The sequence below is a fragment of the Melanerpes formicivorus genome, unplaced genomic scaffold, assembly GCF_026170545.1.
Source record: "Melanerpes formicivorus ecotype bairdi unplaced genomic scaffold, bMelFor1.0.p_v2 SCAF_52, whole genome shotgun sequence".
NCBI lineage: Eukaryota > Metazoa > Chordata > Aves > Piciformes > Picidae > Melanerpes > Melanerpes formicivorus.
The window spans coordinates 37028-61505 of NW_027142404.1; the positions used below are offsets into that span (position 1 = coordinate 37028).

The 24478-nt window shown below is 57.7% G+C and overlaps 1 long non-coding RNA gene across 1 annotated transcript; it reads right to left on the reverse strand.

Annotated features, from left to right (window-relative positions):
- Positions 1-4169: 4169 nt before the first annotated feature.
- LOC137452361 (uncharacterized) lies at positions 4170-6783 on the reverse strand. The gene is made up of 3 exons (XR_010990043.1): positions 6630-6783; positions 6226-6385; positions 4170-4765 (listed from the first exon to the last, which is right to left on the reverse strand). It is a non-coding gene; the product is annotated as an uncharacterized lncRNA (long non-coding RNA).
- Between the last annotated feature and the right edge of the window lie 17695 nt (positions 6784-24478).

Sequence of the window (24478 nt, forward strand, 5' to 3'; positions counted from 1 at the left end):
ACGCCGCGGCACGGCTGCACTGCCGGCCATTACACACAGGGTGGCAGCATTGAGCTCCCACGGGGCCTCTGGGTACGGTTGAGGCAGCAGCCGCCACCCCCGCAGAGCCCCGCCGGCCAAGCCCGGACACGCCCCCCTCCCCCCCCAAAAGCCCCGCGCTGCCCCGCCGGTGGCCACCCCCCCAAGCCCCGCGCAGCTCCAGCGGCTGCTATAGAGAAACCCCCCAAAGCAGCAGAGACTGGCACTGACCTGGGACACAGCAGAAGAGCTCCAACCTCTACCAGCCACAACCCTGCACTAAGCCACTTTAAAGCATCTGGCGCCATGTTGTTGAGGGCGGTGCCAAGCTGGGGGGGTGGGGTTCAGGCTGGAGGGGCGGTGCCACGCTGAGGGGGGCGGTGCCACGCTGGGGGGGGCGGTGCCACGCTGGGGGGGGGCGGTGCCACGCTGGGGGGGGCGGTGCCACGCTGGGGGGGGCGGTGCCACGCTGGGGGGGCGGTGCCACGCTGGGGGGGCGGTGCCACGCTGGGGGGGGCGGTGCCACGCTGGGGGGGGCGGTGCCACGCTGGGGGGGGGCGGTGCCACGCTGGGGGGGGCGGTGCCACGCTGGGGGGGGGCGGTGCCACGCTGGGGGGGGCGGTGCCACGCTGGGGGGGGCGGTGCCACGCTGGGGGGGCGGTGCCACGCTGGGGGGGGCGGTGCCACGCTGGGGGGGCGGTGCCACGCTGGGGGGGGCGGTGCCACGCTGGGGGGGGGCGGTGCCACGCTGGGGGGGGCGGTGCCACGCTGGGGGGGGCGGTGCCACGCTGGGGGGGGCGGTGCCACGCTGGGGGGGGGCGGTGCCACGCTGGGGGGGGCGGTGCCACGCTGGGGGGGGCGGTGCCACGCTGGGGGGGGGCGGTGCCACGCTGGGGGGGCGGTGCCACGCTGGGGGGGGCGGTGCCACGCTGGGGGGGGGCGGTGCCACGCTGGGGGGGGCGGTGCCACGCTGGGGGGGGCGGCGCCACGCTGGGGGGGGCGGCGCCACGCTGGGGGGTCGGCGCCACGCTGGGGGGGGCGGTGCCTGCGTTGTGACCTCACGCTCAGCGTTCCATGGGTTTTATTCCCCTCCAAGACAACACGTTGAGTTCTGAGCAGCTGAGGAGCCCTGGGGAACACCTGTACAGAAACGTTCCTCCAAGAGCTGTCAGAAAAACGTTCGTTCCGCCAGCACTGCCGGCCGTTACACACCGGATGGCAACATTGAGCTCCCCCGGGGCGGCACACGCCGCGGCACGGCTGCACTGCCGGCCCTTACACACAGGGTGGCAGCATTGAGCTCCCACGGGGCGGCACACGCCGCGGCACGGCTGCACTGCCGGCCGTTACACACCGGGTGGCAGCACTGAGCACCTCCCTGGGCGTGGGCAGCAGCCGGGCCCCCACCTGGCTTTTATTTTCCAATGCTAAAAGCCTTTTAGAAGCAGAGAGGGCAGACAGGGGTCGTTTCCAAAGCTTTCTTACGCACCAGTCACTCCAAGCCCTCCCTCTCCAGCTGCAAACCAGAGGTTTGCCTCCGCCTCGCCTCACCCCAGTACTTACACTTTTAAAGATAGTGTGGTCCCCTCGGAGAATTTTCAGCACTTTAGGGGGGGGCCCCCAGCCCTCGCTCACCTGCTCCTCTGCTGCAGCAGCCCCCTGCCCCACGTGGCAGAACCAGCCCACCCACAATCCCCCCACTCCCTTTGATTCACCCCCAAAAAGGCACAAAATAAAGCAAACTGCCCAGCCAGCACCTCCTGCCTTTCACAGCAAGGACTGAACATTGCAGCTTTGGCCAAGACCATCAGCCCAAAGGAAGGCCTGGGCCCTGAGGAACTAAATGCAAGTGAACTATCTGACACCACCACAGTCCTGTGAATGTTGCAAAGCAGTAGTGCATGCGGTATAATAATTGGAAAGTTAAGGGCTGCTCAAGCTTTACACAAAGTATCCTATTCAGTTTTGGGTTCCACTTAACACAAAGTAAAAGTATAAAAGGTCAGAGGGAAAGCCAACTCTACCTCTGAACTACAGCAAGAAATACTGGAATCAAGGGGCCCTTTCTTCTGCTACTAATAGATGAAGAGAACATGAAAACTGATGGGCTAAACCAACAGGGCAAGATTAGAATAACTAGTAGAGAGAACGGAAGATACAAAGCTTCAACTGCATCTGTTTAGCAACGACTCCTACCAGATAACTTCCATGCCATAACTTTGCTGATTTCAAACAAGCCAGCTGGTGAAGCGTCTCGCTCACAGGCGGCCGACGAGGAGACGTGCAGAAGGCAGAGGCGAGGGAACAAGTCCTGAGCTTTGCTGCAGGCTGTCCTGCGGCTTCCCCTACCGACTCTTTCCCGTACACCACCGCAGAAGGAGTTGGGTGAATTTTGTCTCAAACCGGCTCCTAAGACAACCTCCGCTTTTTCCCTGGGTGCCTACGTGGGTGTTGCTTCATCTTTCCCTCACGCTCGGTACGGCATTTGGGTGCAGAGCAAGGCTCTGGACAGCCAAACCGAACTCCTGTGCTGAAGAAAAGGAAGCGGAAGCACAGGCTGAGCCCCTGGAAATGCCTGCATGTGCTGGCTGCTGCCACCTCCTCGTTGCCCCGGGCCTGCTCATTGGAGGCTGCCTGGCAAAAGCACCTGCCCCCACTTTCCTCGGCGTTCTTTGAATACCCAGGTTGGAAACCTAAGAGGTAGCGTACTAATTGGAAAGCATGTTCCAGCGGGCGTGGCTGGAGGCTGGGCGCCGCCGCCGCTTTCTCTGCTCCCCGCCCCTCCTTTGCGCGGCCCCTAATCACGTGACGATCGCTGGGCGAGTCTGGGTGCTGCCGGGTTCACCCTGGGATCGCTGGGCGAGTCTGAGGGCATTGGGGTCAGCCTGCAAGAGCTGGGAGAGACAGGAGAACAGCTCGTGAACTGGGAGTAGACTGCTCCCGACCGCGGCAAATCGACACCCACCCCCCCCCCCCCCGCCGCTGGTGTTTCTCGGCCCCCCCCTCGCTGCCGCCCACCCTCAAACCCATAGCAGAGTCCTGCAGCAGGCACAGAGCAACTCCAGAGAGCAGCAGAGTCCACACTGAGCTGATGCGGAGCGGAGAAAGCAGAGGGGACGAGGATTACGCTGGCTAGGTCGGAGCCGACGGGGCGAGGGCGGCGCCATCTTGGGAAGGGCAGGCGCTGTCACGGGGAGGGCGACGCCATCTTGGAAAGGGCAGGCGCTGTCACGGGGAGATCGACGCCATCTTGGGAAGGGCAGGCGCTGTCACGGGTAGGGCGGCGCCATCTTGGGAAGGGCAGGCGCTGTCACGGGGAGGACGGTGCCGTCTTGGTGCCCTCACTTCCGTCTACATGCCCCCAGCCCTCCTTTCTCACCCTCTAAGGCCCTTGAGGTGCTCGCAGCTCGCCTTGAGATGCCGGGGGAGATGTGGCTGGGGGACCCTGGGACTGCAGGACACCCAATACCGGGGTGAGACCACCCCAATCCTGCGGGACCCCAAACCCTGGAACCCCCCCGAGACCTCTAACACAGCACCACCACTCCCCGCCCCCTCAGCTGCTTCAGGACCCTCCAGAGACCCCCCCGGAGACCCTCCAGAGGCCGCCAGACACCTCTCGATGCCCACAAAGCCCCTCTAGACGCCCCAGAATACCTCTCTGCGCCTCCCTGCAGAGGCCACTCACACCCTTGGCAGCAGGCGACAGCAAGCAGTACCTGGCCGTGCCCACAAGGTGGGAGCAGTGAGCAGAAGAGTCAGCGGCGCTAGGGACACCGAGACTCCAGCAGTGCCACACAGCAACCCACACGCTGTGGGGACCTGACACAGAGACCCCGAAACCACACTGAGGCACAGACCCCCCCACTCCTCCCTGACCCTCCAGACATGACCCAGGAGCCCCTCCAGAGGTCCCCAGACACCTCTAGATGCTCCCAGAACCCTTCACATGCCCCCAAATTCCCCTTTCATACCCCCAAGCCCACTTCAGATGACAGCAGACCCTCCTTAACAGGCCCCCAGCGCTCAGCAGGTCCGGTGCTGCTGTGCCTCGGGAGCAGATCAGCTGGTCTCCCTGCAGAGCTTTTTCCAGTCAATGAAAAAACAGCACACCACACACACACACGAAAGACAATCCACTGTTTTAATTGAGAGACAGTTGCTATTTCTGCTTCAAACCACACCCCACACCCCCCCGTGGCTCTGCTCAGGATGTGCTTTTCTCCTCTAGAAGCCTTTCTACAGAACAGAGGGGGGTCACGTCAAGGCCTTTCTGCACACAAATCACTGCCCTTCTGCAATCTCTCAATAAGCAGCACCGCTGTTCCTCTGCTGGAACACCTCACACTCACTCTTACACTTGCCCGGGGCTTTCCCTCCCCTCCAAGAACGTCCTGGCATTTCAAACATTTGGCATTTCAGGTCTGCAAGCAGCCTTTGTGGGAGGCTGCCCTCACCCCTCCCTCACTGCTCCTCTGCTGTATCCTCGCCCACCCCCCTGTGGCATCACAGAAGGAAAGACAGCCGAGCGGCTACGCTCCTGTTCTTTTTATCACCCCGAGCCGGGGACAGCCTTCTGGGCAAGGTTTGCAGCTTCAGCACACAGCTGAGCTTTGCTCTCACCCATTAAACCCTTTGGTGGTTTCAGCTTCCCGAGGATGTGTCGGCACAAGTCCTTGTCGGGGCACCGCAAACAGGGAGAGACAAAGCTCCGAGATCCAGGAAGAGGACGGCTGAGCAGACACTCCTAAAGAGAGAAACTTCATCAGCTGAACCTCACACTTCTCCCAGCTTTGCAACAGCAAAGAACTTTGTGAACAACACAGTGGTGCTCCTAAGGAGGTCACCAGCTTGCAAGTTACAGGAGAAATAAAAACCTTTTTATTACAGAAGCACTGGCAAAAATTTACGGACAGGAACAGCAGACGAGCAAATTCTGCGATTGAGCTAACGATAGACATCAGGCCTAGGATCTGGCTACCCTGACAAAGGATGCCAACAGGACAGAGTGAGGCCTCAGCAGCACTCCCAAAAAGCCCCACAGAGAGCCACAGGCTCTGGCCCGTGCCCCACCTACGGGCCGGCCCTCCTGGCAGCAGCGCAACACCACCTCTTCGGGAGCCCAGGGACTGACCTCAGCCCCCTAAGGGCCAGGCAAGGTTGGTTCCTGTTAGCTGCCTAAAGCAGCCTCCCCAGCCCTGCTTACAGGGACCTTGGGCTGCTGCTGGGGACAGAAGGGGGATGGAGGGCTCCACAACTCGTCACACAGGCCCCGAGCACAGGGCTGTTAAGCTGACAGGGTGCCAAGGGAACAGGCTGCCATGAAGGCACAGACCCAGGCCCTGAACTACAGGGTGGGTCACCTTGCCGCAGCAACACGACCCAGCGGCTTCGCTGCGTCCGACGAATAAAAGGAGGAAGTTCCACAGGAACAGAAGGGAAAACCTTTTCACTGTGTGTGCCAGAGCCCTGGAGCAGGCTGCCCAGAGAGTTAGTGGAGTCTCTGGAGACATTCAAAACCCGCCCCAGGTGATCCTGCACTGGCACAGGGGTTGGACCGGATGCTATTTTGGGGTCCCTTCCAACCCCTAACACTCAGTGATTCTGTGATTAGCTATGCTGGTGACAGAGTCTCACTGAGTGCTCTTTAAAATGTTTTTCTTTTCTTTCAGCCTAGGAGTTTCATATTTAAATAGACCTTCTGCTCTGTCTTCCCCCTTCCTTCTTCCATCTTGCGTCTAAACACTAGGAGAGCTTGATGAGCTGTATCCTGGGCGTCCCAACGTAACACATCTCAACTGCATACATGGATTTTGTAATCTTTTGCCCCATTGCTCGCACAGGGTGGATTAAGTTCATTACTTAGAGCTTGTCAGGACAGCTGTTGAAGTGTCCTGTGCAATGCAGGAGGAGTTGAATCCCATAGGAAACCACATTACTGTGCTTTGTCAGCCTGGTTATGGTCAGAAACCTCCTTCATTTTTTTTTCTCTTGAACAGATATATCACATGAGTCCCCAGAATTAATTTGCCTCTTCTCATAATTATTTCTTTAAAACTGTCTTAGAAGTGTCTCTGTCCTTCCCTCTCTCTAGATACTGGCCTCCTGAGCCCATGGCAGACTTGCACAGAGCTACTGCGAGCACCACTCTGCACGGCCTCTGGGGGGCTTTCAAGCACAGGCACCCCAGGAGAATCCAAACCTAACCTTGCAGCTGGCCTTAGAGCTCCTCTTTGGAAAACTGTCGCTGCCAGGGCCCACAAACCAACGTCCTCTGTCGGCAAACCGGATGTAAGGGCTGAAAAGTGTCAACGGAAACCGTAATCGGATGGCCCAGGAAGATCCTGCCGGTCTGAACACACCGGACCTGGAATGCACAAAGAAACTCTGTTAACAACTGCCTGTGTGTCTGCTCATAGCTTGAGGAGTAACAGAGCAGAACCAATTCCCAAAAGGTTTTCACTGCGTTCCCAGGGCAAGTAGAGGCTTGCTCTGGCTGTAGTTAATACCTAGAAATTCCTATCAAAATCTTTGCAGCACAACAAGAAAAAAACCAAACCAACCAAACCACAAACTGCTTTATATTATTAAGTAGGAACTCGAAAGCTTACAGGAACTGTGGGGATTTTTTTATGACAAATTATTCCTTTTCTTTTTTTCAGTGAGCAATTTGGTTTCCAACAGCTCCACATTCTGACACCAAAGCACCCCGCTCCGTGTCAGGGCTTGTGGCTGAGGCCGAATACAAATCTGCAACTGGTCCTCAGGCAAAGCAGTTAAGCTCCCTGAAAAAAAAGGAAAGAAAGCAAGAGTGAGTCAACCATAAAAACAAGACCTAACCAAACCCCCAAAGCCATTTTGTCAGGAAGTCGCCTCCACTATCACCCGCCACATGCTGAAATTCCCTTCCCCTGGGGCTCCTGCTTGGCCCACAGCTGGGGAACATAAAGCAAGGCACAGCCCTGTGGGTACCTGCTGCCCTGGAGCCACCAAAACCGGAGCACCCAGTCACTACCAATCCCACAGCAGACCCAAGATACAACAGGGACTCCATAGAGACTCCAAAACCTCACTGAGAACCCCCCAACTCCTTCAGGACCCCCACAGATTCTCCAACTTAGATGCCCACAAAACCCCTTTGGTTGCACCCAAACCCCCCATCTGAAACACCCAGCTCCACTTTAGGTACCCCCAGATGCTTCCAATGTCCCCAGACCCGCTGGTGGACCAGCCCAGAACCCCCTGACACTATCCCAGACCCTTTCAGGGGGCTCCACACCCCTTCTAGATGCCCACAAAACCCCTTCACACGCCAAAAGAAACCTTTACCTGCCTCCAAACCCCACGTGGGGGCCACTTAGCAGCGGGTGGCAGCAACCAAGTCTGTTGCTCTCACCAATTAAACCCTTTGGTGCTCTCAGCTCTCTGACCCTGTGTCAGTGCAAGTCCTTGTCGGCCGGCACCTTCGTCCTGATCCAGGCGGAGAGAGAACTGCCAGGAACACAGCTTCGCCGCTCCGCTTGCGGCACGCCTGCTGCCGAGGGCAGCCTCGTCCGCAGCCTGCCCGAGAGGAACACGGCCCCCGGGGCCGGGGGACACACAAAAGCCTTCCACAAAGGAAACAAGGGAAGTCTCTTGGCCACTCTTCACGTGCCGAGTGCGATTGTCATGTGGAACACACCGCGGCATCTGGAACGAGTTTAAGTCCAGGTCTGTGGCAGCACAGAGGTTCCTGGAATATCCCGGTACATCGATCCACAGGAGGTTGTCTTTCGGTCCCCAGTCTGATGCTTGGCAGCACAGCCATCACACCATTTCTCTCGAGTGCTTTGAACTGACAATTCATGCAGGAGAATAAAACCAAACAGGAGTAAGCAGCTTGGAAAAGAACTTTGATCATCACCAGGCCCAGCAAGAGGACACAGTCTCAGGCTGCACCAGGGGAGGTTTAGGCTAGAGGTTAGGAAGAGGTTCTGCACGGAGAGAGTGATGGCCCATTGGAATGGGCTGCCCAGGGTGGTGGTGGAGTCACCATCTTTGGAGGTGTTCAGGAGGAGACTGGATAGGGTGCCTGGTTGCTTGGTTTAGTTGATTAGGTGGTGTTGGATGATAGGTTGGACACGATGATCTTGAAGGTCTCTTCCAACTCGGTCTGGTCTATTCTATTCTATTCCGTTCCATTCCATTCCAACACCATCTAATCAACTAAACCACGGCACTGAGTGCCTCATCCAGTCTCTTTCTAAACACTTCCAGTGATGGTGACTCCCTGGGCACCACCTCCCTGAGCAGCACATTCCAAAGGCCAATCTCTCTTTCAACCTGCTCTATTCTATTCTATGAAGACCTTCTTCCTAACATCCAGCCTAAACCTCCCCTGGCACAGCTTGAGACTGTGTCCTCTTGTTCTGGTGCTGCTTGCCTGGGAGAAGAGACCAACCCCCACCTGGCTACAACCAGAACTGAGGGGACTGCAATCCTTGCAGCTTCAGCTTTCCTTCTCTGCTACTTCTTTTTTCAGATGGATTGTTTTTCAAAGGGACTGCTGGACAGCAGAACAGGATGGATGGCTGGGCCCCAAGAGCGGTGGGGAACAGAGTTAAACCCAGCCGGTGGACGGCCGGGCACAAGTGGTGTTCCCCAGGACACCCCTTGTGAGAGAGTGAGTCCAGAGAAGGGCCACAAAGCTGGTGAGGGGTCTGGATAACAAGCCTTAGGAGGAGTGGCTGAAGGAACTGGGACTGTTTAATCTGCAGAAGAGGAAGCTGAGGGAATTAAGGTATGGTCTGGCTTCAGCTCTCAACTAGTTCCACGTTGAGCAAGGACAGCTTGTACTCACAGAAGGCACTGGCTGCTTGGGTTCAAGGTTCCTGCAGAGCTCAGGCTATCTCTCTTGATTAGTGAGGTCGTCCTGTCACCTAGGCAGAGAGAAGAAAATGCAGCTATGAAATGAGACCACTGGAATCGTGAGACTCGTTCTGTGTGAGACTCCAGGAGAATCCAAACCTAACCTTGGAGCTGCCCTGAAGAGCTCCTCTTTGGAAAAGTCTCGCTGCCGGGCCCCACAAACCCCACACCCTCTGTCAGCAAACCGGATGTACGAGCTGAAGAGTGTCGACAGAAACTGTACGTGGACAGCTCAGGAAGATCCTGCCAGTCCCAGCACACCAGTCCTGGAATGATCAAAGAAAGTCCGTTAACAACTGTCTGTGTGTCTGCTCATAGCTTGAGGAGAACCCCCCAACTCCTTCAGGACCCCCCCAGACTCCCCAACTTAGATGCCCACAAAACCCCTTTGGATGCACCCAAACCCCCCATCTGATACGCCCAGATCTGTTTTAGGTACCCCCAGACGCTTCTAATGTCCCCAGACCCGCTGGTAGACCAGCCCAGAACCCCCTGACACTATCCCAGACCCTTTCAGGGGGCTCCACACCCCTTCTAGATGCCCACAAAACCCCTTCACATGCCAAAAGAAACCTTTACCTGCCTCCAAACCCCATTTGGGGGCCACTCAGACCCCTTAGCAGCGGGTGGCAGCAACCAAGTCTGTTGCTCTCACCAATTAAACCTGGATGTTAGGAAGAAGGTCTTCATAGAATAGAATAGAGCAGGTTGAAAGAGAGATTGGCCTTTGGAATGTGCTGCCCAGGGAGGTGGTGGAGTCACCATCACTGGAAGTGTTTAGAAAGAGACTGGATGAGGCACTCAGTGCCATGGTTTAGTTGATTAGATGGTGATGGAATGGAATGGACCGGACCAGGTTGGAAGAGACCTTCAAGATCATCGTGTCCAACCTATCATCCAACACCACCTAATCAACTGAACCATGCAACCAAGCACCCTATCCAGTCTCCTCCTGAACACCTCCAAAGATGGTGACTCCACCACCTCCCTGGGCAGCCCATTCCAATGGGCCATCACTCTCTCTGTGCAGAACCTCTTCCTAACCTCTAGCCTAAACCTCCCCTGCCACAGCTTGAGACTGTGTCCTCTTGTTCTGGTGCTGCTTGCCTGGAAGAAGAGACCAACCCCCACCTGGCTACAACCTCCCTTCAGGGAGTTGCAGAGAGCAAGAAGGTCTCCCCTGAGCCTCCTCTTCTCCAGGCTAAGCAACCCCAGCTCCCTCAGCCTCTCCTCACAGGCCTGTGCTCCAAACCCCTCCCCAGCTTTGTTGCCCTTCTCCGGACTCCTTCCAGCAACTCAACGTCTTGCTTAAACGGAGGGGCCCAGAACTGGACACGGGACTCAAGGTGTGCCCTAACCAGTGCCAAGTGCAGGGGCAGAATGACCTCCCTGCTCCTGCTGGCCACACTGTTCCTGATATTGGCCAGGTTGCCAGTGGCCTTCTTGGCCACCCGTGCACGCTGCTGGTCACGACCAGAAGACAGGGATCAGAAGAGTCTTTGGCCAAGCTGTAAACCACTTCCTAACATTCAGCCTAAACCTCCCCTGGCACAGCTTGAGACTGTGTCCTCTTGTTCTGGTGCTGCTTGCCTGGGAGAAGAGACCAACCCCCACCTGGCTACAACCAGAACTGAGGGGACTGCAATCCTTGCAGCTTCAACTTTCCTTCTCTGCTACTTCTTTTTTCAGATGGATTGTTTTTCAAAGGGACTGCTGGACAGCAGAACAGGATGGATGGCTGGGCCCCAAGAGCGGTGGGGAACAGAGTTAAACCCAGCCGGTGGACGGCCGGGCACAAGTGGTGTTCCCCAGGACACCCCTTGTGAGAGAGTGAGTCCAGAGAAGGGCCACAAAGCTGGTGAGGGGTCTGGATAACAAGCCTTAGGAGGAGTGGCTGAAGGAACTGGGACTGTTTAATCTGCAGAAGAGGAAGCTAAGGGAATTAAGGCGTGGTCTGGCTTCAGCTCTCAACTACTTCCACGTTGAGCAAGGACAGCTAGTACTCACAGAAGGCACTGGCTGCTTGGGTTCAAGGTTCCTGCAGAGCTCAGGCTATCTCTCTTGATTAGTGAGGTCGTCCTGTCACCTAGGCAGAGAGAAGAAAATGCAGCTATGAAATGAGACCACTGGAATCGTGAGACTCGTTCTGTGTGCGACTCCAGGAGAATCCAAACCTAACCTTGGAGCTGCCCTGAAGAGCTCCTCATAGCTTGAGGAGTACCAGAGCAGGAACAATTCCCAAAAGGTTTTCACTGCATTCCTAGGGCACTTGAAGGATTGCCCTGGCTGTAGTTAATACCTAGAAATTCCTATCAAAATCTTTGCAGCACAGCAAGGAAATTGAGGGATGGGAAGGCAATATGTACTTACACGTTAGGCAAGAATTGGCTTTGCAAACTAATCTCTCTAACTGTTGGATATGCACTGAACTTCCTCGAGGCCAAATGAGGACCCCTTTATTTGGGGAAGCCTCAATGAATTGGACTTGGGGGGCATCAGACTGGGTGACTACATCTGAGAGTAACTTCCACAAGTGTCAGCATGGGAAAGATAGCTCAGAAAGCCTGGGTCCAAAGTTTGCCTTAAGAAAATATAGTATAGGAATATACTGTTGGCTGTGAGAAAGGGGGGAACTGATGAACAGAAAAGTCTCATTAACAGAACCACAGAGTTGATAAGAATTTTCCGCTTGTTAGCTGAAATGCTGGGACGCAGGGAGGGGGAGAGGGGTTGGCAGACAGCCTTTGGATAGAGAAGGAATAACAGGATTTGTCAGTGATTCACTTCTGTTAGTCTTGGACAAGATGCTCTTTTGTATACGATAAAGGACACCTGCATGATATGTGTACTTCTGCTCTTTTAGATAGATAAGCTTTGTATAGATAGGCAGCATCTGGACCTCTGTCATTATAGACAGATAACTTTTTGTGTAAAAGTTTGCCCAAACCTCTCTGAAGACACACAGCTCTTTTGAAATGATCCTACCTGTGTCAGGCGCCAGAATAGAAGCACGATACAAGAGACTTACTGAGTCTCTTGTGTGTCTTTCTCTAAGTCATTATCAACGCTGTTTGCAGCACAAACCCAAACCCAAACCCACCCCGAGACACCCCCAGCTCCCACGGGAGCCTGCAGAGACCTCCCAAAGGGTCCGTCGGAGGTGCCCAGCTGCCTCCCCACGACCCTTGACCCTTTCCGATGGCCCCACGAGAACTTTACGTATCCCCAGACCCTTTTAGGTGTCCCCAAGACCTCCTCCGTCACCCCCAAAAGCCCTGCCGATGGCCCCAGACCACCTTCAGACGCCGGAAGGAACACACCTGGGAGTCCCGGGCCGGCAGCGACACCGGGACCGGACCCGCTGCGGCGCAGGCGCCGTGTCCATAGCGACCACCGGGACGCTGCCCCCCTGGCGCGAGCAGAGCCGGGCTAGGGCGCAGGCGCCGGATCCATAGCGACGCTCGAGTCAAGCTCTCCGCCCTCCGCTCTTCCCCTAAGAATTGTCGAGCATTCAGCGCAGTTAGGCTGCAGAAATTAGCTCCCCCAGGGCGGCACACGCCGCGGCACGGCTGCACTGCCGGCCATTACACACCGGGTTGAGCACTGACCTCCCACGGGGCGGTATACGCCGCGGCACGGCTGCACTGCCGGCCATTACACACAGGGTTGAGCACTGAGCTCCCCCGGGGCGGTATACGCCGCGGCACGGCTGCACTGCCGGCCATTACACACCGGGTGGCAGCATTGAGCTCCCCCGGGGCGGCACACGCCGCGGCACGGCTGCACTGCCGGCCATTACACACAGGGTGGCAGCATTGAGCTCCCACGGGGCCTCTGGGTACGGTTGAGGCAGCAGCCGCCACCCCCGCAGAGCCCCGCCGGCCAAGCCCGGACACGCCCCCCTCCCCCCCCAAAAGCCCCGCGCTGCCCCGCCGGTGGCCACCCCCCCAAGCCCCGCGCAGCTCCAGCGGCTGCTATAGAGAAACCCCCCAAAGCAGCAGAGACTGGCACTGACCTGGGACACAGCAGAAGAGCTCCAACCTCTACCAGCCACAACCCTGCACTAAGCCACTTTAAAGCATCTGGCGCCATGTTGTTGAGGGCGGTGCCAAGCTGGGGGGTGGGGTTCAGGCTGGAGGGGCGGTGCCACGCTGAGGGGGGCGGTGCCACGCTGGGGGGGGGCGGTGCCACGCTGGGGGGGGCGGTGCCACGCTGGGGGGGGCGGTGCCACGCTGGGGGGGGCGGTGCCACGCTGGGGGGGGGCGGTGCCACGCTGGGGGGGGGCGGTGCCACGCTGGGGGGGGCGGTGCCACGCGGGGGGGGCGGTGCCACGCGGGGGGGGCGGTGCCACGCGGGGGGGGCGGTGCCACGCGGGGGGGGCGGTGCCACGCGGGGGGGGCGGTGCCACGCTGGGGGGGGCGGTGCCACGCTGGGGGGGGCGGTGCCACGCTGGGGGGGGGCGGTGCCACGCTGGGGGGGGCGGTGCCACGCTGGGGGGGGCGGTGCCACGCTGGGGGGGGCGGTGCCACGCTGGGGGGGGCGGTGCCACGCTGGGGGGGGCGGTGCCACGCTGGGGGGGGGCGGTGCCACGCTGGGGGGGGCGGTGCCACGCTGGGGGGGGCGGTGCCACGCTGGGGGGGGCGGCGCCACGCTGGGGGGTCGGCGCCACGCTGGGGGGGGCGGTGCCTGCGTTGTGACCTCACGCTCAGCGTTCCATGGGTTTTATTCCCCTCCAAGACAACACGTTGAGTTCTGAGCAGCTGAGGAGCCCTGGGGAACACCTGTACAGAAACGTTCCTCCAAGAGCTGTCAGAAAAACGTTCGTTCCGCCAGCACTGCCGGCCGTTACACACCGGATGGCAACATTGAGCTCCCCCGGGGCGGCACACGCCGCGGCACGGCTGCACTGCCGGCCGTTACACACAGGGTGGCAGCATTGAGCTCCCACGGGGCGGCACACGCCGCGGCACGGCTGCACTGCCGGCCGTTACACACCGGGTGGCAGCACTGAGCACCTCCCTGGGCGTGGGCAGCAGCCGGGCCCCCACCTGGCTTTTATTTTCCAATGCTAAAAGCCTTTTAGAAGCAGAGAGGGCAGACAGGGGTCGTTTCCAAAGCTTTCTTACGCACCAGTCACTCCAAGCCCTCCCTCTCCAGCTGCAAACCAGAGGTTTGCCTCCGCCTCGCCTCACCCCAGTACTTACACTTTTAAAGATAGTGTGGTCCCCTCGGAGAATTTTCAGCACTTTAGGGGGGGGCCCCCAGCCCTCGCTCACCTGCTCCTCTGCTGCAGCAGCCCCCTGCCCCACGTGGCAGAACCAGCCCACCCACAATCCCCCCACTCCCTTTGATTCACCCCCAAAAAGGCACAAAATAAAGCAAACTTCCCCAGCCTTCCTGTAGGCCCCTTTCAGATACTGGAAGGCCACAATTAGGTCACCTCGGAGCCCTCTCTTCTGCAGACTGAACAGCCCCAACTCCTTCAGTCTGCCCTCATAGGAGAGGTGCTCCAGCCCTCTGATCATCCTCGTGGCCCTTCTCTGGACACGTTCCAGCACCTCCACATCCCTCTTGTCATAGGGGCTCCAGAACTGGACACAGTACTCCAGGTGGGGTCTCACCAGGGCTGAGCAGAGGGGGAGGATCACCTCCCTCGACCTGCTAGCCACACTTCTCCTGATGCAGCCCAGGATCTGATTGGCCTTGCGGGCTGCAAGTGCACATTGAGAGCTCATGTTGAGCTTTTTGTCCACCAGCACCCCCAAGTCTCTCTCCTCAGGGCTACTTTCCAGCCAGTCACTGCCCAGCCTGGATTTGTGCCTGGGATTGCCTCGACCCAGATGCAGGACCCTGCACTTGCTCTTATTGAACTTCATGAGGTTGGCTTGTGCCCACCTCTCCAGCCTGTCAAGGTCCCTCTGGATGGCCTCCCTTCCCTCCAGCGTGTCTGCTGCACCACACAGCTTGGTGTCATCAGCAAACTTGCTGAGGGTGCACTCAATGCCACTGTCCATGGCACCCACAGAGATGTTGAACAAGCCTGGTTCCAGGAGTGATCCCTGAGGGACTCTGCTTGTCCCTGGCCTCCCCTGGGACATGGAGCCATTGACAGCCACTCTTTGGCTGCGGCCATCAAGCCAGTTCCTTATCCATCCAGTGGTCACCCATCACACCCATGTGTCACCAGCCTGGAGACCAGGATGTGGTGCGGGACAGTGTCGAAGGCTTTGCTCAGGTCCAGGTAAACGACATCAGTTGCTCGCCCCTCAGCTATTAATTTTGTCACCTGCTCATAGAAGGCCACCAGGTTGGTCAGGCAGGATTTGCCCTTGGCAAAGCCATGCTGACTGTTCCCAATCACCTCTTCACTATTCTTTTGAGCGAGTAGTGACTCCAGGAGGATCTGCTCCATGATCTTTCCGGGCACAGAGGTGAGACTGACTGGCCTGGAGTTCCCTGGTTACTCCTTCTTGCCCTTTTTGAAGATGGGGGCAATGTTTCCCCTTTTCCAGTCTGTGGGGACTGCCCCAGACTGCCATGACTTTTGAAATATAATAGAGAGGGGTTTAGCAACCTCCTCTGCCAGTTCTCTCAGCACCCGTGGGTGTATCCCGTCGGGTCCCATGGACTTGAACACTTTCAGGTTCTTCAGGTGATCACGAACCTGATCTGCACTTACAATGGGCAGTTCTTCCTCCCCGTCCCTGGCTTTGACTTCCATAACATCAGGAGTGTGGCTAGAGGCCCTTGCAGTGAAGACTGAGGTAAAGAAGTTATTAAGCACCTCAGCCTTTTCCTCATCACTTGTGACCATGTCACCAGTTTCCTTTCTGAGGGGAACCTCCTCAGAAAGGAAACCTCCTGATGAACCTCCTGCCTTTCACAGCAAGGACTGAACATTGCAGCTTTGGCCAAGACTATCAGCCCAAAGGAAGGCCTGGCCCCTGAGGAGCTAAATGCAAGTGAACCGTCTGACACCACCACAGTCCTGTGAATGTTGCAAAGCAGTAGTGCATGCAGTATAATAATTCGAAAGTTAAGGGCTGCTCAAGCTTTACACAAAGTATCCTATTCAGTTTTGGGTTCCACTTAACACAAAGTAAAAGTATAAAAGGTCAGAGGGAAAGCCAACTCCAACTCTACCTCTGAACTACAGCAAGAAATACTGGAATCAAGGGGCCCTTTCTTCTGCTACTAATAGATGAAGAGAACATGAAAACTGATGGGCTAAACCAACAGGGCAAGATTAGAATAACTAGTAGAGAGAACGGAAGATACAAAGCTTCAACTGCATCTGTTTAGCAACGACTCCTACCAGATAACTTCCATGCCATAACTTTGCTGATTTCAAACAAGCCAGCTGGTGAAGCGTCTCGCTCACAGGCGGCCGACGAGGAGACGTGCAGAAGGCAGAGGCGAGGGAACAAGTCCTGAGCTTTGCTGCAGGCTGTCCTGCGGCTTCCCCTACCGACTCTTTCCCGTACACCACCGCAGAAGGTGTTGGGTGAATTTTGTCTCAAACCCATTAAACCCTTTGGTGGTTTCAGCTTCCCGAGGATGTGTCGGCACAAGTCCTTGTCGGGGCACCGCAAACAGGGAGAGACAAAGCTCCGAGATCCAGGAAGAGGACGGCTGAGCAGACACTCCTAAAGAGAGAAACTTCATCAGCTGAACCTCACACTTCTCCCAGCTTTGCAACAGCAAAGAACTTTGTGAACAACAGGCACCCCAGGAGAATCCAAACCTAACCTTGCAGCTGGCCTTAGAGCTCCTCTTTGGAAAACTGTCGCTGCCAGGGCCCACAAACCAACATCCTCTGTCAGCAACCTGGATGTAAGAGCTGAAAAGTGTCAACAGAAATTGTACTTGGACACCTCAGGAAGATCCTTCAATGAAAGAGCTGGCTCCTCCTGAAGGGCAAGTATGAATGGAGCTCTCAAAGTACCACACTTCAGAGCCTCCTGCTTGCTAGCACTAAGACAATTGTTCATGTAGAACGACTGGCCACTCCCTTCAACAAACCCCACAGAACTGGCTCCTATCAACTCTCCAGAAGACACTGCTGCACTAGCTTGGCTGCCTGACCGGCTCAGTTCAGGTGGCTTAGGATCTCACAGAGGGTACCACCAGAACTGAGGGGACTGCAGTCTTTGCAGCTTCAGCTTTCCTTCTCTGCTACTTCTTTTTTCAGAAGAGGAAGCTGAGGGAATTATGGCGTGGTCTGGCTTCAGCTCTCAACTACCTCCATGCTGGACAAGGACAGCTTGTACTCACAGAAAGCACTTGGGGGTTTGTGTGCGAAGTTCCTGTAGAGCTCAGGTCTCTGAGACTTCTGAACAGCTGTGCTTAGCCCAAAATCAGACAGTTTCACATCACCCTGGGAAAAAAAAAAAATCCAAGAATTCAGAAAGATTGTGCTTGAGCAAAAGAAAAGGTTTAACCACTCCACAGCCTCCTGAGCCCATGGCAGACTTGCAGAGCTACTGTGAGCACCACTCTGCACGGCCTTTGGGGGGGGTTTCAAGCACAGGCACTCCAGGAGACTCCAGGCACTCCATAGAGACTCCAAAACCTCACTGAGAACCCCCCAACTCCTTCAGGACCCCCACAGATTCCCCAACTTAGATGCCCACAAAACCCCTTTGGAGTCACCCAAACCCCCCATCTGATACGCCCAGCTCCGTTTTAGGTACCCCCAGACGCTTCTAATGTCCCCAGACCCGCTGGTGGACCAGCCCAGAACCCCCTGACACTATCCCAGACCCTTTCAGGGGGCTCCACACCCCTTCTAGATGCCCACAAAACCCCTTCACACGCCAAAAGAAACCTTTACCTGCCTCCAAACCCCATTTGGGGGCCACTCAGACCCCTTAGCAGCGGGTGGCAGCAACCAAGTCTGTTGCTCTCACCAATTAAACCTGGATGTTAGGAAGAAGATCTTCACAGACTAGAATAGAGCAGGATGAAAGAGAGATTGGCCTTTGGAATGTGCTGCCCAGGGAGGTGGTGGAGTCACCATCACTGGAAGTGTTTAGAAAGAGACTGGATGAGGCACTCAGTGCCATGGTTTAGTTGATTAGATGGTGATGGAATGGAATGGACCGGACCAGGTTGGAAGAGACCTTCAAGATCATCGTGTCCAACCTATCATCCAACACCACCTAATCAACTAAACCATGCAACCAAGCACCCTATCCAGTCTCCTCCTGAACACCTCCAAAGATGGTGACTCCACCACCTCCCTGGGCAGCCCACTCCAATGGGCAATCACTTTCTCTGTGCAGAACCTCTTCCTAACCTCTAGCCTAAACCTCCCCTGCCACAGCTTGAGACTGTGTCCTCTTGTTCTGGTGCTGCTTGCCTGGAAGAAGAGACCAACCCCCACCTGGCTACAACCTCCCTTCAGGGAGTTGCAGAGAGCAAGAAGGTCTCCCCTGAGCCTCCTCTTCTCCAGGCTAAGCAACCCCAGCTCCCTCAGCCTCTCCTCACAGGCCTGTGCTCCAAACCCCTCCCCAGCTTTGTTGCCCTTCTCCGGACTCCTTCCAGCAACTCAACGTCTTGCTTAAACGGAGGGGCCCAGAACTGGACACGGGACTCAAGGTGTGCCCTAACCAGTGCCAAGTGCAGGGGCAGAATGACCTCCCTGCTCCTGCTGGCCACACTGTTCCTGATATTGGCCAGGTTGCCAGTGGCCTTCTTGGCACCCGACACGACCAGAAGACAGGGATCAGAAGAGTCTTTGGCCAAGCTGTAAACCACTTCCTAACATCCAGCCTAAACCTCCCCTGGCACAGCTTGAGACTGTGTCCTCTTGTTCTGGTGCTGCTTGCCTGGGAGAAGAGACCAACCCCCACCTGGCTACAACCAGAACTGAGGGGACTGCAATCCTTGCAGCTTCAACTTTCCTTCTCTGCTACTTCTTTTTTCAGATGGATTTTTTTTCAAAGGGACTGCTGGACAGCAGAACAGGATGGATGGCTGGGCCCCAAGAGCGGTGGGGAACAGAGTTAAACCCAGCCGGTGGCCGGCCGGGCACAAGTGGTGTTCCCCAGGACACCCCTTGTGAGAGAGTGAGTCCAGAGAAGGGCCACAAAGCTGGTGAGGGGTCTGGATAACAAGCCTTAGGAGGAGTGGCTGAAGGAACTGGGACTGTTTAATCTGCAGAAGAGGAAGCTAAGGGAATTAAGGCGTGGTCTGGCTTCAGCTCTCAACTACTTCCACGTTGAGCAAGGACAGCTTGTACTCACAGAAGGCACTGGCTGCTTGGGTTCAAGGTTCCTGCAGAGCTCAGGCTATCTCTCTTGATTAGTGAGGTCGTCCTGTCACCTAGGCAGAGAGAAGAAAATGCAGCTATGAAATGAGACCACTGGAATCGTGAGACTCGTTCTGTGTGAGACTCCAGGAGAATCCAAACCTAACCTTGGAGCTGCCCTGAAGAGCTCCTCATAGCTTGAGGAGTACCAGAGCAGGAACAATTCCCAAAAGGTTTTCACTGCGTTCCTAGGGCACTTGAAGGATTGCCCTGGCTGTAGTTAATACCTAGAAATTCCTATCAAAATCTTTGCAGCACAGCAAGGAAATTGAGGGATGGGAAGGCAATATGTACTTACACGTTAGGCAAGAATTGGCTTTGCAAACTAATCTCTCTAACTGTTGGATATGCACTGAACTTCCTCGAGGCCAAATGAGGACCCCTTTATTTGGGGAAGCCTCAATGAATTGGACTTGGGGGGCATCAGACTGGGTGACTACATCTGAGAGTAACTTCCACAAGTGTCAGCATGGGAAAGATAGCTCAGAAAGCCTGGGTCCAAAGTTTGCCTTAAGAAAATATAGTATAGGAATATACTGTTGGCTGTGAGAAAGGGGGGAACTGATGAACAGAAAAGTCTCATTAACAGAACCACAGAGTTGATAAGAATTTTCCGCTTGTTAGCTGAAATGCTGGGACGCAGGGAGGGGGAGAGGGGTTGGCAGACAGCCTTTGGATAGAGAAGGAATAACAGGATTTGTCAGTGATTCACTTCTGTTAGTCTTGGACAAGATGCTCTTTTGGATAAGACAAAGGACACCTGCATGATATGTGTACTTCTGCTCTTTTAGATAGATAAGCTTTGTATAGATAGGCAGCATCTGGACCTCTGTCATTATAGACAGATAACTTTTTGTATAAAAGTTTGCCCAAACCTCTCTGAAGACACACAGCTCTTTTGAAATGATCCTACCTGTGTCAGGCGCCAGAATAGAAGCACGATACAAGAGACTTACTGAGTCTCTTGTGTGTCTTTCTCTAAGTCATTATCAACGCTGTTTGCAGCACAAACCCAAACCCAAACCCACCCCGAGACACCCCCAGCTCCCACGGGAGCCTGCAGAGACCTCCCAAAGGGTCCGTCGGAGGTGCCCAGCTGCCTCCCCACGACCCTTGACCCTTTCCGATGGCCCCACGAGAACTTTACGTATCCCCAGACCCTTTTAGGTGTCCCCAAGACCTCCTCCGTCACCCCCAAAAGCCCTGCCGATGGCCCCAGACCACCTTCAGACGCCGGAAGGAACACACCTGGGAGTCCCGGGCCGGCAGCGACACCGGGACCGGACCCGCTGCGGCGCAGGCGCCGTATCCATAGCGACCACCGGAACGCTGCCCCCCTGGCGCGAGCAGAGCCGGGCTAGGGCGCAGGCGCCGGATCCATAGCGACGCTCGAGTCAAGCTCTCCGCCCTCCGCTCTTCCCCTAAGAATTTTCGAGCATTCAGCGCAGTTAGGCTGCAGAAATTAGCTCCCCCAGGGCGGCACACGCCGCGGCACGGCTGCACTGCCGGCCATTACACACAGGGTGGCAGCATTGAGCTCCCACGGGGCCTCTGGGTACGGTTGAGGCAGCAGCCGCCACCCCCGCAGAGCCCCGCCGGCCAAGCCCGGACACGCCCCCCTCTCCCCCCCAAAAGCCCCGCGCTGCCCCGCCGGTGGCCACCCCCCCAAGCCCCGCGCAGCTCCAGCGGCTGCTATAGAGAAACCCCCCAAAGCAGCAGAGACTGGCACTGACCTGGGACACAGCAGAAGAGCTCCAACCTCTACCAGCCACAACCCTGCACTGAGCCACTTTAAAGCATCTGGCGCCATGTTATTGAGGGCGGTGCCACGCTGGGGGGGGCGGTGCCACGCTGGGGGGGGCGGTGCCACGCTGGGGGGGGCGGTGCCACGCTGGGGGGGCGGTGCCACGCTGGGGGGGGCGGTGCCACGCTGGGGGGGGCGGTGCCACGCTGGGGGGGGCGGTGCCACGCTGGGGGGGGCGGTGCCACGCTGGGGGGGGGCGGTGCCACGCTGGGGGGGCGGTGCCACGCTGGGGGGGGCGGTGCCACGCTGGGGGGGCGGTGCCACGCTGGGGGGGGCGGTGCCACGCTGGGGGGGGGCGGTGCCACGCTGGGGGGGGCGGTGCCACGCTGGGGGGGGCGGTGCCACGCTGGGGGGGCGGTGCCACGCTGGGGGGGCGGTGCCACGCTGGGGGGGCGGTGCCACGCTGGGGGGGCGGTGCCACGCTGGGGGGGCGGTGCCACGCTGGGGGGGCGGTGCCACGCTGGGGGGGCGGTGCCACGCTGGGGGGGCGGTGCCACGCTGGGGGGGCGGTGCCACGCTGGGGGGGCGGTGCCACGCGGGGGGGGGGGCGGTGCCACGCTGGGGGGGGCGGTGCCACGCTGGGGGGGGCGGTGCCACGCTGGGGGGGCGGTGCCACGCTGGGGGGGGCGGTGCCACGCTGGGGGGGGCGGTGCCTGCGTTGTGACCTCACGCTCAGCGTTCCATGGGTTTTATTCCCCTCCAAGACAACACGTTGAGTTCTGAGCAGCTGAGGAGCCCTGGGGAACACCTGTACAGAAACGTTCCTCCAAGAGCTGTCAGAAAAACGTTCGTTCCGCCAGCACTGCCGGCCGTTACACACCGGATGGCAACATTGAGCTCCCCCGGGGCGGCACACGCCGCGGCACGGCTGCACTGCCGGCCCTTACACACAGGGTGGCAGCATTGAGCTCCCCCGGGGCGGCACACGCCGCGGCACGGCTGCACTGCCGGCCGTTACACACCGGGTGGCAGCACTGAGCACCTCCCTGGGCGTGGGCAGCAGCCGGGCCCCCACCTGGCTTTTATTTTCCAATGCTAAAAGCCTTTTAGAAGCAGAGAGGGCAGACAGGGGTCGTTTCCAAAGCTTTCTTACGCACCAGTCACTCCAAGCCCTCCCTCTCCAGCTGCAAACCAGAGGTTTGCCTCCGCCTCGCCTCACCCCAGTACTTACACTTTTAAAGATAGTGTGGTCCCCTCGGAGAATTTTCAGCACTTTAGGGGGGGGCCCCCAGCCCTCGCTCACCTGCTCCTCTGCTGCAGCAGCCCCCTGCCCCACGTGGCAGAACCAGCCCACCCACAATCCCCCCACTCCCTTTGAGTCGCCCCCAAAAAGGCACAAAATAAAGCAAACTGCCCAGCCAGCACCTCCTGCCTTTCACAGCAAGGACTGAACATTGCAGCTTTGGCCAAGACCATCAGCCCAAAGGAAGGCCTGGGCCCTGAGGAACTAAATGCAAGTGAACTATCTGACACCACCACAGTCCTGTGAATGTTGCAAAGCAGTAGTGCATGCGGTATAATAATTGGAAAGTTAAGGGCTGCTCAAGCTTTACACAAAGTATCCTATTCAGTTTTGGGTTCCACTTAACACAAAGTAAAAGTATAAAAGGTCAGAGGGAAAGCCAACTCTACCTCTGAACTACAGCAAGAAATACTGGAATCAAGGGGCCCTTTCTTCTGCTACTAATAGATGAAGAGAACATGAAAACTGATGGGCTAAACCAACAGGGCAAGATTAGAATAACTAGTAGAGAGAACGGAAGATACAAAGCTTCAACTGCATCTGTTTAGCAACGACTCCTACCAGATAACTTCCATGCCATAACTTTGCTGATTTCAAACAAGCCAGCTGGTGAAGCGTCTCGCTCACAGGCGGCCGACGAGGAGACGTGCAGAAGGCAGAGGCGAGGGAACAAGTCCTGAGCTTTGCTGCAGGCTGTCCTGCGGCTTCCCCTACCGACTCTTTCCCGTACACCACCGCAGAAGGAGTTGGGTGAATTTTGTCTCAAACCGGCTCCTAAGACAACCTCCGCTTTTTCCCTGGGTGCCTACGTGGGTGTTGCTTCATCTTTCCCTCACGCTCGGTACGGCATTCGGGTGCAGAGCAAGGCTCTGGACAGCCAAACCGAACTCCTGTGCTGAAGAAAAGGAAGCGGAAGCACAGGCTGAGCCCCTGAGCTCTAAACATTCACTGAGCCCCAGGAAATGCCTGCATGTGCTGGCTGCTGCCACCTCCTCGTTGCCCCGGGCCTGCTCATTGGAGGCTGCCTGGCAAAAGCACCTGCCCCCACTTTCCTCGGCGTTCTTTGAATACCCAGGTTGGAAACCTAAGAGGTAGCGTACTAATTGGAAAGCATGTTCCAGCGGGCGTGGCTGGAGGCTGGGCGCCGCCGCCGCTTTCTCTGCTCCCCGCCCCTCCTTTGCGCGGCCCCTAATCACGTGACGATCGCTGGGCGAGTCTGGGTGCTGCCGGGTTCACCCTGGGATCGCTGGGCGAGTCTGAGGGCATTGGGGTCAGCCTGCAAGAGCTGGGAGAGACAGGAGAACAGCTCGTGAACTGGGAGTAGACTGCTCCCGACCGCGGCAAATCGACACCCACCCCCCCCCCCCCCGCCGCTGGTGTTTCTCGGCCCCCCCCTCGCTGCCGCCCACCCTCAAACCCATAGCAGAGTCCTGCAGCAGGCACAGAGCAACTCCAGAGAGCAGCAGAGTCCACACTGAGCTGATGCGGAGCGGAGAAAGCAGAGGGGACGAGGATTACGCTGGCTAGGTCGGAGCCGACGGGGCGAGGGCGGCGCCATCTTGGGAAGGGCAGGCGCTGTCACGGGGAGGGCGACGCCATCTTGGAAAGGGCAGGCGCTGTCACGGGGAGATCGACGCCATCTTGGGAAGGGCAGGCGCTGTCACGGGTAGGGCGGCGCCATCTTGGGAAGGGCAGGCGCTGTCACGGGGAGGACGGTGCCGTCTTGGTGCCCTCACTTCCGTCTACATGCCCCCAGCCCTCCTTTCTCACCCTCTAAGGCCCTTGAGGTGCTCGCAGCTCGCCTTGAGATGCCGGGGGAGATGTGGCTGGGGGACCCTGGGACTGCAGGACACCCAATACCGGGGTGAGACCACCCCAATCCTGCGGGACCCCAAACCCTGGAACCCCCCCGAGACCTCTAACACAGCACCACCACTCCCCGCCCCCTCAGCTGCTTCAGGACCCTCCAGAGACCCCCCCGGAGACCCTCCAGAGGCCGCCAGACACCTCTCGATGCCCACAAAGCCCCTCTAGACGCCCCAGAATACCTCTCTGCGCCTCCCTGCAGAGGCCACTCACACCCTTGGCAGCAGGCGACAGCAAGCAGTACCTGGCCGTGCCCACAAGGTGGGAGCAGTGAGCAGAAGAGTCAGCGGCGCTAGGGACACCGAGACTCCAGCAGTGCCACACAGCA